At 34.1% G+C, this 16472-nt stretch overlaps 1 pseudogene; it reads left to right on the top strand.

Moving 5' to 3' along the window:
- Positions 1 to 6197: 6197 nt before the first annotated feature.
- LOC109674382 (olfactory receptor 6C74-like) lies at positions 6198 to 8121 on the top strand (annotated as a pseudogene).
- Positions 8122 to 16472: the final 8351 nt, after the last annotated feature.

The raw sequence follows: 16472 nt of genomic DNA on the forward strand, positions 1-16472 counted from the left end.
CTATTCTAATACCCAAGTATTCATTCATCTCAAACTCATATGGATTAGTTATCAAGACATGCTGAATTCTGTGCCATAAGACATTCTTTAGCAAACCTAAAATAACAGAAAAAAGACCAAATATGTTCTGAGACCATAATGGAATTAAACCAGAAATGGCAGCTGAGAGAGACAAAAGTATCTCAAAATATTTGGGATTTAAAGCTCCTCAAATATTTGATTAATAAGAAGTCTCCAAAAAAAGGAAAACATTTCATATAAGCAAAGGTGAAAAGTAAATCTTACAGAATTATGAGATGTAGCAAAGCACTTGGAGAGAATATTCTATAACTAAGGGAATATATGCCCAACAAGAATGATCTAAAATCAACATTCTAAGTATGTACCATGGGAAATAATAAAAATAATACTTGAAATCTAAAGCAATTAGAAGGAAATAAAAGCTAAATTTAAAATAGAAATGAATGAAATAAACATACGAAAATTAAAAAACACAATCAATGAAACTAGAAGCCAGATCTTTGAAAAGATAAATTGATAAACCTCTAACCAAGCAAGCCAAAATAAGAGAAGACACAAATCCCTAATGCTATTGATTGAATAATAAATGTCCCCCTCAAGGTAATGTGTTGAAGGCTTGGTCCCCAGCTGGTGGCACTGTTTCTGGTGGTGTTAGAAACTTTAGGATGCGTGACTTACCTGGAAAAGGTAGATAATTGTGTGTGTGTGTGTGTGTGTGTGTGTGTGTGTGTGTGTGTGTGTCGGGGGGTGGGGAGTTGGCATGTGCTTGGCTCCTTCCTGTCTCTCCTTCTGCTTCCTGCTTGTCATGAGGTGAACAAATTTGCTCCATCACATGCTCTCCACAACAATGGAATCAGCTGATCATGAACAAAACCTCTGAAACTATGAGCAAAAATAAATCTTTCCTCCTTTAAGATGATATTTCTCAGGTATTCATCACAACAATGAAATGCTGACTAATACAGGAAATTGATACTAAGGAGTAGGATCCTTGTCGTGACTACCTGAGAATATATTTCTTAAGCCTTTCAAGCTGGTTTGAGGAAGGATTTTGGAAAAGTTTGAAAAGCAGGCTACAAAAAACTTACAGTACTATAAGCAGAACTTAATGAGTGATTCTGATAGAATCTCAGAAGACCAGAATGTGGATAGAAGTATGAACAGTGAAGAATAGACTCGTGAAGTTTTAGTGTAAATGAGGACTACATTGGGAATTGGACTATAGGCCATTTTTGTTCTATTCTGGCAGAGAATTTGTCTACAATTTATCCATGCCCTGAGACTTTGAGCAAAGCTAAATGTAAGAGTAATAAATGAATTAATCTGGTGGAGGAAATTTCAAGGCAGTACAGCATTCAGGCTGTAGCATGAATATTACTGGCTGCTTTTAGTTATAGTTTCACTGATAATGATGAAGAAAAAGCAGAGTGGAAAGGGTTTTAAAAACTTGCGTTTTTCTCAGAGAAGGGACATGTATAAAATTGCACCCAAAGAAAAGTGCAGCTACCAAAGACTTGCCAAATGGCATTTTTGGTGCTGTTAACAAAGGAAGGCACAAGTCATTGCAACTGCAAGCCTGCTTTCAAGCTACATGTTAAAAAAATAAATATCAGTCTAGATGTCCAACAACTGTTGAATGGATAAAGAAAATGTGATACATACATACAATGAAGTATTATTCAGCAATAAACAAGAATGAAATTATGTCATTTGCAGGAAAATGGATGAAACTAGAAATAATTATATTGAGCAATATAAACCAAGATCAGAAAGAAAAATGGCTCATGTTTCACTTACATGGAGAATCTAAACTCCCCAAAAGTAATAATTATATGACATGATGTACAAAGGGTAATGATGGGGAGAAAACCAGCAAGAAAGGGAGGAGGAAAGGAAAGAAATATAAATATAAAATTAAATACATTTTATATATCTCATGAACATAGCATAATGAAACCCACTAAAAACTAAAATAAAAAGTCAGGGGAGGTGGATAGGAAGTTAGGATAGAGTAATAGATGGGGCAAAATTCATCAAAGTACATTATATACATTGTATTCATGTATGAAATATCACAATGAAAACCCTTTGTACTACTAATTTACACTACTGAGAAATAAATGAAAAAAGAAAAATTCAGTAACTTTGTAATAAGACAGTATGAAAGATGCCTTGAGGGCATCTGATAAGTTGGTCAATCTCCACCCAGAACTGATGCAAGAATGTACAGCTTATAACTCATTTGAGTTACTTTGCTTTGACATGATATCTCCATGGCACCCTTCTTGCAGAGTGCTACTAATGAGGTGATTCTCCGTGTTAAGCCATCCAGGCACCCAGAGGCCACAGCAGCTATGGTCCATGGTGGCTCAGCTACTGCTCAAGCTTGCTGCAGACCTTGGTATCATCTGTGTAATGCTTGTTTGACAGGTGTGCAGAATGTGAGTTATAGAGGCTTCCACACAGATCTTAAAGCCTGGAAATGTAGGGCAGTGTCAGGCTACCCACAGGCAGTCCCTGAGAGAGGAATGCATGACATTGTGAGGGTAAAGTACAGTTGCATGGAAGACTCCAGGATTTTTTAAATGCCAGAAAAGGGGAAGGTCAGCAGAAGAAAGCTGCAGGCAGTGAGTGAGTAGAGCCAAACCAAAAGACAGACATATGACTGGTAAACAGCAAGGCCATGGTTGTGGTACTGCCTACAGTCTCTTGGTCTCACATTATACCCACCACAATATGTCTACACAATGGATATGGTGGCACAGGATTTAATGTTTTCCCTGCTATGTTTTAGTCTTTTTTTGGTCGCATTGTTCTTCCTAAGACACCATTGATCCATTTTGGAATGGGAAGTTTACTCTGTAGCATTCATTGCATATTGAAAGTATGTAACATACTTTTAAAATTTTGTAGGTACTCACAGCTAAATTTGCCTTGAATCTCATAGTAAACTGGATGTGCACCTTTGAAGATGTTGAAACTATTGAGACTGTGGTGACTCTTTGAGATGGCCTGAATGCATTTTGCATTTTGAAGTGGACATGAGTGTTTGGGGCCCAAGGGCAGAATATCTCATCTTTCATTTACCTGATTTTCAAGATGAACGGTCCATGTATAAGACATGAATGATGTGGGGAAAAAGAGAAAGCTTTAGCTATTGGACTGAGCCCCTTGGACTGGTGGAAGTGCAGGTAGAAAACACTTTTGATCTCAAATGCATGGGGAAAAGTATCTGTGAGATTTTTCTTAAGAACAACCTCTGGAGGCTTCCTCCACAAGTAAACAACCTCTAAAGATCTCCCACACAAGGCAAACATTTATTAGGGCAATCTGTATACTGTATATTCTAGAGACATAGTTTAAGTGACTTCTTTTTAGTGTACATCTTTTTTTTCAGTATATAGTGCCTGGGGAGAACATTTGTAGAACATAACTGGTGTTCCCTTGAGAAATGGTGTTTGAGGATCTCAAATCCTGCTGAGACTTCTTCAGCAGCTTTAAATGTTTTCGTTCAGGGCACAGAGAGCATGAAAACTCTAGAGATCAGGACTGATTAATTTTATATGTCAGTGAGTGTAATACATAGAAAGTGATCAACACATGGATAAGTCAGTTACAGTAGGGGAGCCTTAATATACTAGTTTACATGGAATAAATTAACTAATGAAATCCTTTTCAAGAGTTCCGTTTGTAGGTGAGAAAAAACATCCCAGATTGTGGATTAGAGTGAGAGTATTCAGAGAAGAATAGAGTGTTGTGAGCTCAATTCAGCACTATGGTAAAAGAGTTAAATTTTGAGGCTTGGGTGATTTTCTCTGACTAAATCTGTGTCTTTATCTCCTTAAGATACTGTTGGTGATTCAGATAAATATTTGTATTTTAAAATGTATTTCCACACCTCTTTTAGGATTTAGAAAGATTAAAGTAATTAACATTTACAAATGAAAATTGAAAATTATTTCCTGTTATATACATCTCATATTTGCTCCTCTATTTTTAACACTAAAGCCTTAAATTTTTCTCCAACATTTTAAATGATTTTGTTTCAGGGACAAAAGAGACCATGGAATACCATGGTAGTTTAGAATTGAAAAGGTTTTGCAGTTTAAAATTTATCTGATATTCATATTGGTGAACACAGTCAAGGGAAATTGCATTTATTATAGGCCTGACTTGTAATATGAATCTTACATTTTTAACAGTGTATACTGAGGGATAGTTGGTGTGTATGATTGTTGAGATTGGAAAAAAGAATTATCTTACATGATAAGACTCTTATTTTGTGATATCTAAATCTATATCATCTATCTATCTATCTATAATTTATTGTCATCAGGGTAATTTGTGTAAATGAGGAAAATTTTCTGAGAGATTGGTTCATAATTATCTGAATGTGAAAAGAACTTCTAACAAAAACAACAGACAAACATCTGTAGATATGATTGTAAGCAAGTTTTATTTGTTTTTAAAAATACTTTTTTCTTCATGTTTATGCTTTCTTAATAATGACATATGTTTAGTGGTTGTAAATAACTGTCTTTGTGTCCTTAACACAGAAAGCATTGATATATAATGTCACACTCATTATGAAAATACAGCTATTTTATGTGTTTGATGTTGAAGAAACCTAGGAAAGAAATTTTCCCTAGAGATATCATAATAGCAGCTCTCCAATTTACTAGCTGTGCAGACCTAAACCATTTAGTTTCTTAATTTCACCATTTCACTTAATCCACCCTCATTGTCAAACAATAATTATCTACCTGTGAATGTCGCTTGATTTCATGTTAATATTCTTTTGATAGAGAATTGCATACAACCTAAAATTCATGTAAATGTTACTCTATTATTCAGTATGCTTTTGAAATCTATGAAATACTCTTCTTATTTTGTTTGCCATGCTAAGTTCAAAATTGATAATGTTTCAATATCTATTTTAGACAAAGAATAAAAGTGTAAATATATGAACTAGAAGGAACACCAAGTGTGATGGCATATGCCTATAATTCCAGGACTCTGGAGACAGAGGTAGGAAGCCCTCAGTTCAAGGCCATCCTAGGTTGTCTATATAGCAAGAACTTCAAGAAACAAAGAATAAAAGGAAAAAGAATTAGAAGCAGCTGAAGAGAAACTTTATTAGTGAACATTTAAATATTTCTCCCCTTATAAATTCTACTTTTTTAATTTACATATACTTAATCTTCATTTAATGTTTTATTCAAGATCATTAAAAGGATCTCTAAAAATCCTTTTGTGTGTCTAGGTTTCCACAAACTTTATCTTTACTTCTCCCATGTCAAAAAACTTCTTAAATCCATGTTTGTGTATTCCCTTTGTATTATTCATTATTCACTATTATTTAGTTGATTCTCAGAACTATACCCTGAGAGGAAACCTGCATCAGCTTACTATACACACAAGTATTATCAGACCATTTCTGTAGACGTGGAATTAGAGTAAAGGGTAGAAAAAGAAGAATGGCAACAGACATTGAAGCAATGGAAATACTAATAATAACAGTAAGTGAAATTATTCCTTATGCTTCAATTTTACTTATTTGAAGTTAGAGCTCAACTATGAAAGTAAATATGACAAAAATCAGGTGTTTGAACATGGTCAATTGAATAAAAGGGTAAAGGTGTACTAGCCTGATACATTGATGATGATGTGTGTGTGTGTATAAATGCAAAATGTAGACTGATATGTCTCAAATGACAGGTATCACATTGATGTTTTATGCAAGTTTCTTAGCTTTATTAATCACACTTCTTCATTTGAATAGATAAGTGACATGCTATCTCAACTCTTGTATATTCTGTCCTTAAGCTCCTTAATTTTCCTCTAAATTACTTTTATAAAAAGTGAATAATTATTACTGTTGAATAGATTATTCTCTAGCAGAATTGTTAATTCATGTCTGAAAACATAAACTATTATTCTGATATGACCATCTTTAAAACATGAACAAGCATTACATTGCTCTATCTGAGCCATCACCTTTTTATTTCATTTCATTTATTTAACTTTTGTGGTAATCTTGATCACTCCACTAGCCCAGATATCACTTTTTAATTTGGAGGTTACTTCAACACTAGTTTTCACTGCCATTGTGCTGAACAGATAAATAACTACTCTTTTTTTTTCTATTCAGACATGGTAAGGGTCAGAAGGCCATAATGAGAAACCATACAAGAGTGACAGTGTTCATTTTGGCGGGTTTGACTAATGACCCACAATTGAAAGTTGTGCTCTTTATCTTCCTGCTTCTCACCTACTTGCTAAGCATCACTGGCAATCTGATCATCATCATACTCACCCTGGTGGATTCTCACCATTTTTTTCCTTTTTTTTTTAATTCATATGTACATACAAGGCTTGGGTCATTTCTCCCCCCTGCCCCCACCCCCTCCCTTACCACCCACTCCACCCCCTCCATTCCCCCCCACCCCCTCAATACCCAGCAGAAACTATTTTTCCCTTATTTCTAATTTTGTTGTAGAGAGAGTATAAGCAATAATAGGAAGGAACAAGGGTTTTTGCTGGTTGAGATAAGGATAGCTATACAGGGAGTTGACTCACATTGAATTCCTGTGCGTGGGTGTTACCTTCTAGGTTAATTCTTTTTGATCTAACCTTTTCTCTAGTTCCTGGTCCCCTTTTCCTATTGGCCTCAGTTGCTTTTAAGATATCTGCTTTAGTTTCTCTGCGTTAAGGGCAACAAATGTTAGCTAATTTTTTAGGTATCTTACCTATCCTCACCGCTTCCTTGTGTGCTCTCACTTTTATCATGTGCTCATAGTCCAATCCCATTGTTGTGTTTGCCCTTGATCTATTGCCAACTATACATCAGACAAAGGACTGATAACCAGAATATATAGGGAACTTAAAAAACTAAATTCTCCCAAAACTAATGAACCAATAAAGAAATGGGCAAGTGAACTAAACAGAACTTTCTCAAAAGAAGAAATTCAAATGGCCAAAAAACACATGAAGAAATGCTCACCATCTCTAGCAATAAAGGAAATGGAAATTAAAACCACACTAAGATTCCACCTCACCCCTGTTAGAATAGCCATCATCAGCAACACCACCAACAACAGGTGTTGGCGAAGATGCGGGGAAAAGGGATCCCTCTTACACTGTAGGTGGGAATGTAGACTAGTACAACCACTCTGGAAAAAAATTTGGAGGCTACTTAAAAAGCTAGACATTGATCTACCATTTGATCCAGCAATACCACTCCTGGGGATATACCCAAACGACTGTGACACAGGTTACTCCAGAGGCACCTGCACACCCATGTTTATTGGATTCTCACCTTAAGACCCCCATGTATTTTTTCCTTAGGAATTTTTCCTTCTTAGAAATTTCCTACACTACTACATGCATACCTAAATTGCTAGTTGTTATGGTAACTGGAGACCATACTATTTCCTATAATAATTGTGTCACTCAGGTGTTTTTTTCTTTCCTTCTTGGAGCATCAGAATTTTACTTGCTGACAACCATGTCCTATGACCGTTACGTGGCCATCTGTAAGCCCCTGCATTACACAACCATCATGAGCAACAGAATCTGCACACAGCTTGTTCTCAGCTCTTGGCTTGCTGGATTTTTTGTCATCTTTCTACCACTGGTAATAGGACTAAATATTGATTTCTGTGCCTCCAATGTTGTTGACCATTTCTACTGTGACACTACTCCCCTCCTGCAGATTTCTTGCACAGACACAGAACTCCTGGAGACGATGGGATTTGCCTCAGCTTTGGTGACACTCTTGGTTACACTGATATTGGTGATAATATCTTACACTTTTATTGCTATGACAATTTTTTAAATCTCCTCAATTAGTCAGAGGAAAAAGGCTTTTCCACATGTTCTTCTCACATGATTGTATTATCCCTTTCTTATGGCAGCTGCTTCTTCATGTATCTTAAACCATCAGTCAAACAGAGAATATCTTTTACCAAGGGAATAGCAGTACTGAACACCTCAGCTGCTCCACTTTTGAATCCTTTTATCTATACTTTACAGAATGAGCAAGTGAAGAAAGCCTTCATTAATACAATACACTGGATTTTCTCATTCTCAAAAAAATGAATATGCTCCTTGATTGTCTAAAGGATAAATAAAGGAGCCTCAAATAATACTAATAGCTTCTACAGTATAGGTTCTTCCTTTTTTCTCCTGTCAGTGCTTTGATAATCTCCTTAACTACTAAATATTTTTGAACTATTGTTTTCACAAAACTATTTTGTCTAAAGAACTTAATCTTCATCATCTTGGTTTCTTTACTGTGGACATCTGAAAAACTGAGATAAGTTTTTCAGTATGTCTCTTTTTCTTTTAACAATTCCACTTAGTCAGGACTAAACTATTATTTCTTTTGATATTAAATTTGATGTATTATACAATTCAATGGTTATTATGTTACCCTATATTTGTGATCAAGTACAGCCAAGTTAAAACTAATATTGATTTTATTTGATCATATTGCCAAATTTTGGGATCTTTACTATTCAAACATATTAAAAGAAAATTATATGAGTGTATATAATGTACTCATCTTTGAAAACATATATATAAAAGTTTTATATGTATATATATATTAATATAATTGTTGAAAATACATTCCACAGAAACTAGTCATTTAGCTTTTATCTAACAGAAGCTCAATTTGCAAATAGTTTTAATATGGACAAAAGAAGATGTGTTAATATTGCTGATCTATTTAGGAAACTAATAATGAAATGTAATAGTTAACTAATGCATTCAAACTTCTAAAACTCCCTTTAGATAACCTTTGATATTCCTGAAGTCTAGAATTAACTTAATGATTATTAAATAATAACAGTGTAATTCAATTATTTATTATTTTAAAGTATTGACTATATCATACCTATGTGTACATAATGTACATATACAGATTAACATATATATGTGTGTATATATATATCCACTTGAGACACACCTCCAGCCTTCAAATTTTTCCCTTAAATAAATTTTCTAACTGTAGGTCAGCGCCTACAGGGGACTCTGAAGTTGCTTTTTCTTTGTAAGGAACAGAATTTTACAAAACTCAAATCTAATAAATTATAATTTCACTGGTATGCATCATGTTATGATTTCTTTTCCATGAATATGTGTGTTGGGCCATATTCTTTTTTATTTCATTTTATTTAAACTGTGAATCTTGATAGAAGAAAATATCTTAGGTAGTGCCTAAGCAGACAGAATAATATATACACAGGAAGAAAATTACATGTTGTATGTAACTAGATAATTAAAGAGATTTCTTTAAAATTTGTGGAGTGAATTGCATCTAACAAGCTGTTTGAGGTATAAATGTGATTTATGGTAAAAGCATTATCTAAACAATTGATAACATTTTCCATGTCATTTAAGTACACATTTCCTTCATTTTGAGAAAGTAAAAAAAAAAAGCAAGTCAATAGGTCATGATATATTGATAAAGGGAATAATAAATCAAGAAGTTAGAACAATTAGAAATATATTTTCTTCAAACATATGAACATGCAGCTTTAAAAAGCAAAATCTAGTAGACATAAAAGAAGAAATATAACCCAATACAATAATAGCAGGCAACATCAACACCTGACTCTCACCAATAGCTAAATCAGACAGACAAAACATCAATAAAGAAACATTACAGTTAAATTACACTATAAATCAAATGGACTTAGACATCTACAGAATATTCCATTCAATATTGGTAGAACATACTTTTCATCACCACATGGAAATTATGCCAATAATATAGTCCATAGATTAGGCCACAAAGCAGCACTTAAAATACTCAAAAATACTGAAATAATTTCTTCCATCTTATTAGATTACAATGAAATGAAAGTAAGAACCAACAGTAAGAGAAGCTATGGAAATTATACAAAAAAAAGAGATTGAATGACACACCATTGAATGAACAGTGGGTGATTGAAGATGTCAGAGGGGAAATTCAGTAATTCCTTTAATGAAGTGAAATGGAAACATAACAAGCCATGAATCTGTGGGATACAGAGACTTACTATCAGGATAAATGTTTATAGCAATGAGTGCCTACAAAGACAAAGAGAGGGAAAAAAGCTCAAATAAACAAGTTAATGCTGCATCTCAAAGTATTAGAATAAACAAGAACAAACCAAACCAAACTGTAAGTAGAAAGAAAGAAATTATTATAAAAACCGTAGTAGAAATGAAATCAACTAAAAGAATAACATAAAGGATAGTGAAATCTTTGAAAATCACAAATATACATACAATATTGGCAAAACCAAGCTACTTTGAGCTACAGTACCTCAAAGAAATAAAGTACACAAATGAATAATATTAGGGATGAAAAAGGAAACATTAGAACATATAACACTGAGGTTTAAAGGTTATTAACAAATATTTTGAAATACAACACTTGAGGAATCATAATACCTGGCTTCAAACAATACTACCATGATACAACAAAAAAAACAACATGATACTGGCACAAAAACAGACATGAAAACCAATGGACCAGAACAGCAAAACCAGATGGCTGAAAAATACACAAAGAAATGTTCAATATCTTTGGCCACATTAAGATTCCACCTCACTCCTGATAGAATGGCTACCATTAAGAACACAAACACCAAATGTTGGCAAGGATGTGGGGAAAAGGAACCCTCATACACTGTTGGTGGGAATGTAAGCTAGTACAACCACTATGGAAAGCAGTATGGAGGCTTCTCAAAAAAACTAAACATAGATCTGCCATGTGATCTAGCAATACCACTCCAGGGGTATACCTGAAGTAATGTAAATCAGGTTATAATAAAGACACCTGCACACCTATGGTTACTGCAGCATTATTCATAATAGCCAAACTGTAGAATCAGCCAAGATGCCCCACTACTGATGAATTGATTATGAAAATAAGGTATTTATATACAATGGAATTTTATTCTGCCACAAAGAATGGAATTTTGTCATTCATAGGTAAATGGATAGAACCAGAGAATATTATCTTAAGTGAAGTTAGTCAGGTTCAGAAAGACAAAGGTCACATGTTTTCTCTCATATGTTAAAGATAGACAAAAAGGATTTGGAGACATAAAACATGTCTCCAAAAGTGGTACTGTTGGGAGGAAGAAGAGAATGATAGAGTGAATAATAATGAAATACATCACATCTGTGTAGGTACAAGACACAACAAAACACACTGAAAATTGTAGAACATCAGTTCAATAAGGATAGGGAAGAGAGAGTATTGGATGGGGGTTTGACTGACTTAAGCACAATAAATTTCAGGTAAAATACCAAGGCAAAAATCTTGAACAACAGATACCCAAACAATGAAGGGGAGCAAGGTAAAATATATCATTGCTAAGGGGGACTACTAGAGGGAGGGGGAGGGTACATGATGAAAGTAAAGAAGGTCAATATGGATGATGTACTTTCTATACAAGTATGAATATGGAACATTGAAAAACTGCTGAAGTCACCAGAAGAAGGAGACTGAGGTAGATAGGTGAATAATGGAGGGAATGAACCAATTTGGGGCATAATACATGTATATGGAAATGTCACACCAAAGCCCCCTGTATACCTATCATAAACTAACAATAATGTATTTTTTAAAAAATAGAGGACAGGAAGGTAAAACAGGTCCTGTGGGGGGGGTACCAGTGGAAGGGGTAAAGACATAAGGAAAGGGTGAAGGAAGATGAATGTGGTGGAAGTATTTTATGATCCTTCATGAAAATATAATGATAAAACCTGTTGAAATTGTTCCAAGAAGTGGGGGAGATGGGTAATGGAGAAAGATAGAGGGCTATATCTAATTATGATATATTGTATACATTTGTGTAAATGTCACAATGTACCCCTGGCACAACTATTATATACTAGTACTATAAATATCAAAAAGAAATAGTATCAAAAAGAAAGAGTATTTTGAAATACTCTATGTCACTAAATTAGAACACCAGAAGAAATGAACAAATTTTGGACACATATGACCTACCAAAATAAAATCAAGAAGATCTTTTTAAAAATTCCAAACAGATCAATAGCAAGCAATGAAATTGAAGCAGTAATTTTAAAAGTCTCCAGCAAAGAAAAGCTCAGGACTGGGTGGATTCACTGCTGGACTTTATAACACTTTTAAAGTAGAATAAATGCCAGTGATTCTCAACCTATGCCATGAATTAGGAAAGGAAGGAACTCTCCAAGCTCATTCTATGAGACCAGTTTTACCCTGCTTGCAAAATTTGACATGGAAACCACAAGATCAGAAACTGTAGAGCAATATACCTGGTGCAGACAGATGCAAAAATCATCAACAAAATAATTCAAATTGAATTCAACACCACATTAAAAATATATATTTGTTTCATTCTGCAGATTCAAAGGTGCTTCAACCTACATAAGTAAACAAACATAATACAACAAATAGAGTCGACTAAAAATCACATGCTCATCTCAACAGATACAGAACAAATTCAATAAAATTCAACATACCTTCTTGATTAAAGCCCTGAATAAATTAGGAATAGAAGTATACCTCAAAATAATAAAAGCTATGTGTGGTAAACCCATAGCCAATATCAAAGTGAATTAGGATAAGCCGAAAGCATTTCATATAAGATCAGAAGCAAGACAAGGGTGTGTACTCTCACCACTTAGTATTATTAGAAATTCTAGTCAGGGAAATCAGGAAATAGGAAGCAAAAAAAAAAGAAAATAAAGAAAGAGGAATTGAATTGAATTATCCTTGTTTGCAGAATGTAATTCTATACATATAAAACCTTAAAGACTATAGCAAAAGACTTTTAGAACTTATAAATGAATTTGCTAAGGATACAAAATTAGCATACAAAAATCAGTAGCTTTTCTACACACCAATAAGCAACTTACTGAGAAAAAATAAGGAAAGAAATGCCATTTTTATAATAGCCACACACAAAAATAATAAGAAAAACAGTAATAAACATAACTAAGAAAGATCTCCACAATGAAAATCACAAAATACTGAAAAAAGAAAATATTAAAACATGAAAATGCATCCCATGTTCATAGATTGGGAGAATTAATACTGTGATAAGGGCCAAACTACCAAAGCAATCTACGTATCAATGAAATCACCATGACAATATCAATGGCATTCCTTGTGAAACTAGAAAGTAAAATACGAAAATCGATTGATTTTCTGAGGAAAATGTCCAATTCTGGAGGCCTCACTATACCTCATGTCAAAACATTCTACAGAGCCATAATAACAAGAGTATATTATTAGCATAAAGCATGAAACAGAATAGAACACCCAGAAATAAAGCTATACAGTTTCAGCCAAGTGATTTTCAACAAAGCACAGAAACATACATTGGGAAAAAGACAACCTCTTTAATAAATTGTATTGGGAAAACTGAATATTTGCATGTAGAAGAGTTAAATGAGACCAATATATCTCCCTATAAAAAATCAATTCAAATAGATCAAAGAATTTAATATAAAACCTGAATATTTGAACCTACTACAGAAATACATAGATGATATACTTCAAGATATTGGCACAGGTAATAATTTCCTGGATAGGAATCCAGTACCCAGGAACAAAAGTAAGGATTGATATATTGGACTGCATCATATTAAAAAATTTTTTTAAATCTTCTAACACCAAAGGATTAGGTCAACACAGTGAAAAGACAACTGCTAAAATGGGATAAAATTTTGTCAGCTATTCATTAGCCAACCCAAATAATCCAAACAATAGATGGACAAATAATCTAAATAGATGCTTTACAAAACAGGAAGCACGAATGCCAATACATACATGAAAATATGCTCAAAGTCTTTAGTCATCAGGGAAATGCAAATAGAAACTACAAACAGCAAACCCTGGTGAGGTTGCAGAGAAAATGAAAAACTTACCCTGTGCACTCTCTTTGGAGTGAAGAGGCATTAACCCAGTCCACAAGCTCAGCTGGCAAGGGGCAAGGTGGGTGGCTGTGACAATCCTCCCATTCCTAGGCATTCACAAAGAACCCACTAATGAGAGTAAAGCCCAGCTTGGGGCAATCTTAGCACAAGCTGGGGGACAGGGTGGCTCAACCCCACACTGTCTTTCTTGTTACCTTTCTTTTGACTTGAACTGAGAAAGAAGACACTGAAGACCTGGAATCCACTACTCCTCTGCCCCCTACTTTCCCAATGGTTGCCAAAATTACAAGTCTTAGAGAATAGTATCTCATTGCCTCCACTTCAAACATCTAAGCAAGAAGGAATGTTTGACTTCTTAAAATACTTTGATTTTACTGTTTTCCCTTGCTATTTTCTTCATACCTTATCTAAATATATCTTTTATTAATTATTTAATTTAGATCTTTTCCTTATCACTTTATTCCTTTTTCATATTAATTTTATTTTCACTAATGTATACATTTTTAGTTTATTCTATATTATCTTTTCCCTTCTCTGTGGTTACAGGGTTATAGATGCTGTTATTTTAATATTTTTATTATCATTTATTATGTCTATATTTAGTTTGCTTTTAGATTGATGTTGCTGTTGGCTGGTTCCTCTGTCAAAGCAGTGTCCAGCACTTTGAAATGTAGAGTGGATACTTTGCCACTGAGATACACTCCCAAACTATTTGAAGGATGCTGTACCTTACTCCTTCCACAGCCTAATTTTTCCTCACACATACATAGATTCCTCAACATAAAGAATAGGCAAGAAGAGCTGGGTACCATTTCCTCACACATATAATCCTAACTACTCAGGAGGCAGAGGTCAGGAGGATTGAAGCCAGTCAGGGAAAATAAGTTTCTGAGACCCTATCTTGAAAATATCTAACACAAAAAGGGCTGGTGGAGTGGCTCAGAGTGTAGGCCCTGAGTTCAAGCCCTGGTACCACACAAAACAAAAAAATATATAGGCAAGATGGTAAGAGATCAAGATGGTAGATTAGTGGGACCCACCAATAGCTAGCATCACTAGAGAACAGCACCAGAACTGAAGGTAGGTGATGGCAGAAAGGCATTGAATATTCAGTAACAAACAGACAGAACCTAATTTTTTACAGACACAGAGAATATGGAGAACAGAGTGGAGGAAGAGAAAGACTGTGATAGTGTGTACAGTGTACAGTGGCTGTGTAGTAGAAAGTGAGGGATGACATGAAAGGAAGAATGAGAAACAGAAAACACAATTAATATTGACTGCTTGTGTAGAGGTCAGGCTTGTTCTTCTTTCTTAGTTTCCTTTTCAATTTTCCTATTCCCACATTATGAAATACATACACTCTACTCACCCATCCTCAGTCTTGCTGTATCACTATAACACATAAGCATGAGATATGAAAACCAACTGGTATCAAAGAAATTATTCAAAATAGTTGTGTGTGTAAACTCCTTTATTCATGGTACCCTATCTCAAATCTTTGCAAAAATCTATATTTCCTGTCAATTTTACTTTCAATTTTCAATATTTTTCTTATAAGAAAGAAGTGCAAAGCTATAAACACATAAAACATAATTGTGAACAAGCAGCATCTGTTCTATACATTATCCTTTACTAGCAGTATAAAGATACTGATAAGGGTGGCATGTAAGTTTGAACCAATAGAATATTAAACATATCAATAAAATATTTCCAATGTTGTGAACACTGTATTACAAACCTTTACCTTGCCCAAGATTAGAAACTATTTCTGGCATATGTATTCTGGCTCTAACTCTGCTGTTCAGTATGAAAATCTCTCTATGTTAAAAATATAAAACTCAAAATTTATTTTCTTTAAAAGCATGTCATTATAAAATGAATGAGAAGTTCTAGTAATCAGTATGGAAGTTCCTCAAAAAAGTTAAAAATAGATCTTACATATGATTCAGCCTTACCACCCATGTTTATCACAGCACTATTCACAATAGGCAAATTATGGAATCAGCCTAGATGCCCATCAATCAATGGATGAGTGGATAAAGAAAATGTGAGATATCATATATATATATATAGTATATATACACACCATATATATCATATATATATACCATATATATCATATATATGCCATATATATCATATATATACCATATATATCATATATATGTGTGTGTTGTGTGTGTATATAAAATACAGTTTTGTCAGCCATAAAGGAGAAGGAAATTATGTTGTTTGCAGGAAAATGAATGAAACTAGGGATCAGTATGTTAAGTGAAATAAGCCAATCTCACGAATACAGGTATTGCATGTTTTCTCTCTTTTGTTGTAGCTAGAGGGAAAAAATACAAGGTCACGAAAGTAAATGGAAGATTACTTGGGGTGAGGGGAGGGATGGAAGGGAAAGAAAAAAGGGAAGGGGAATAAGAAACAGTTATAGGTGGTAAATATGATCAGAGTATATTATTTGCATGTGTGGAAATACATCACTCTATGGCGAATGACTTATGAGGTCATGATGA

Source organism: Castor canadensis, chromosome 8 (genome assembly GCF_047511655.1).
Source record: "Castor canadensis chromosome 8, mCasCan1.hap1v2, whole genome shotgun sequence".
Classification (NCBI taxonomy): Eukaryota; Metazoa; Chordata; class Mammalia; order Rodentia; family Castoridae; genus Castor; species Castor canadensis.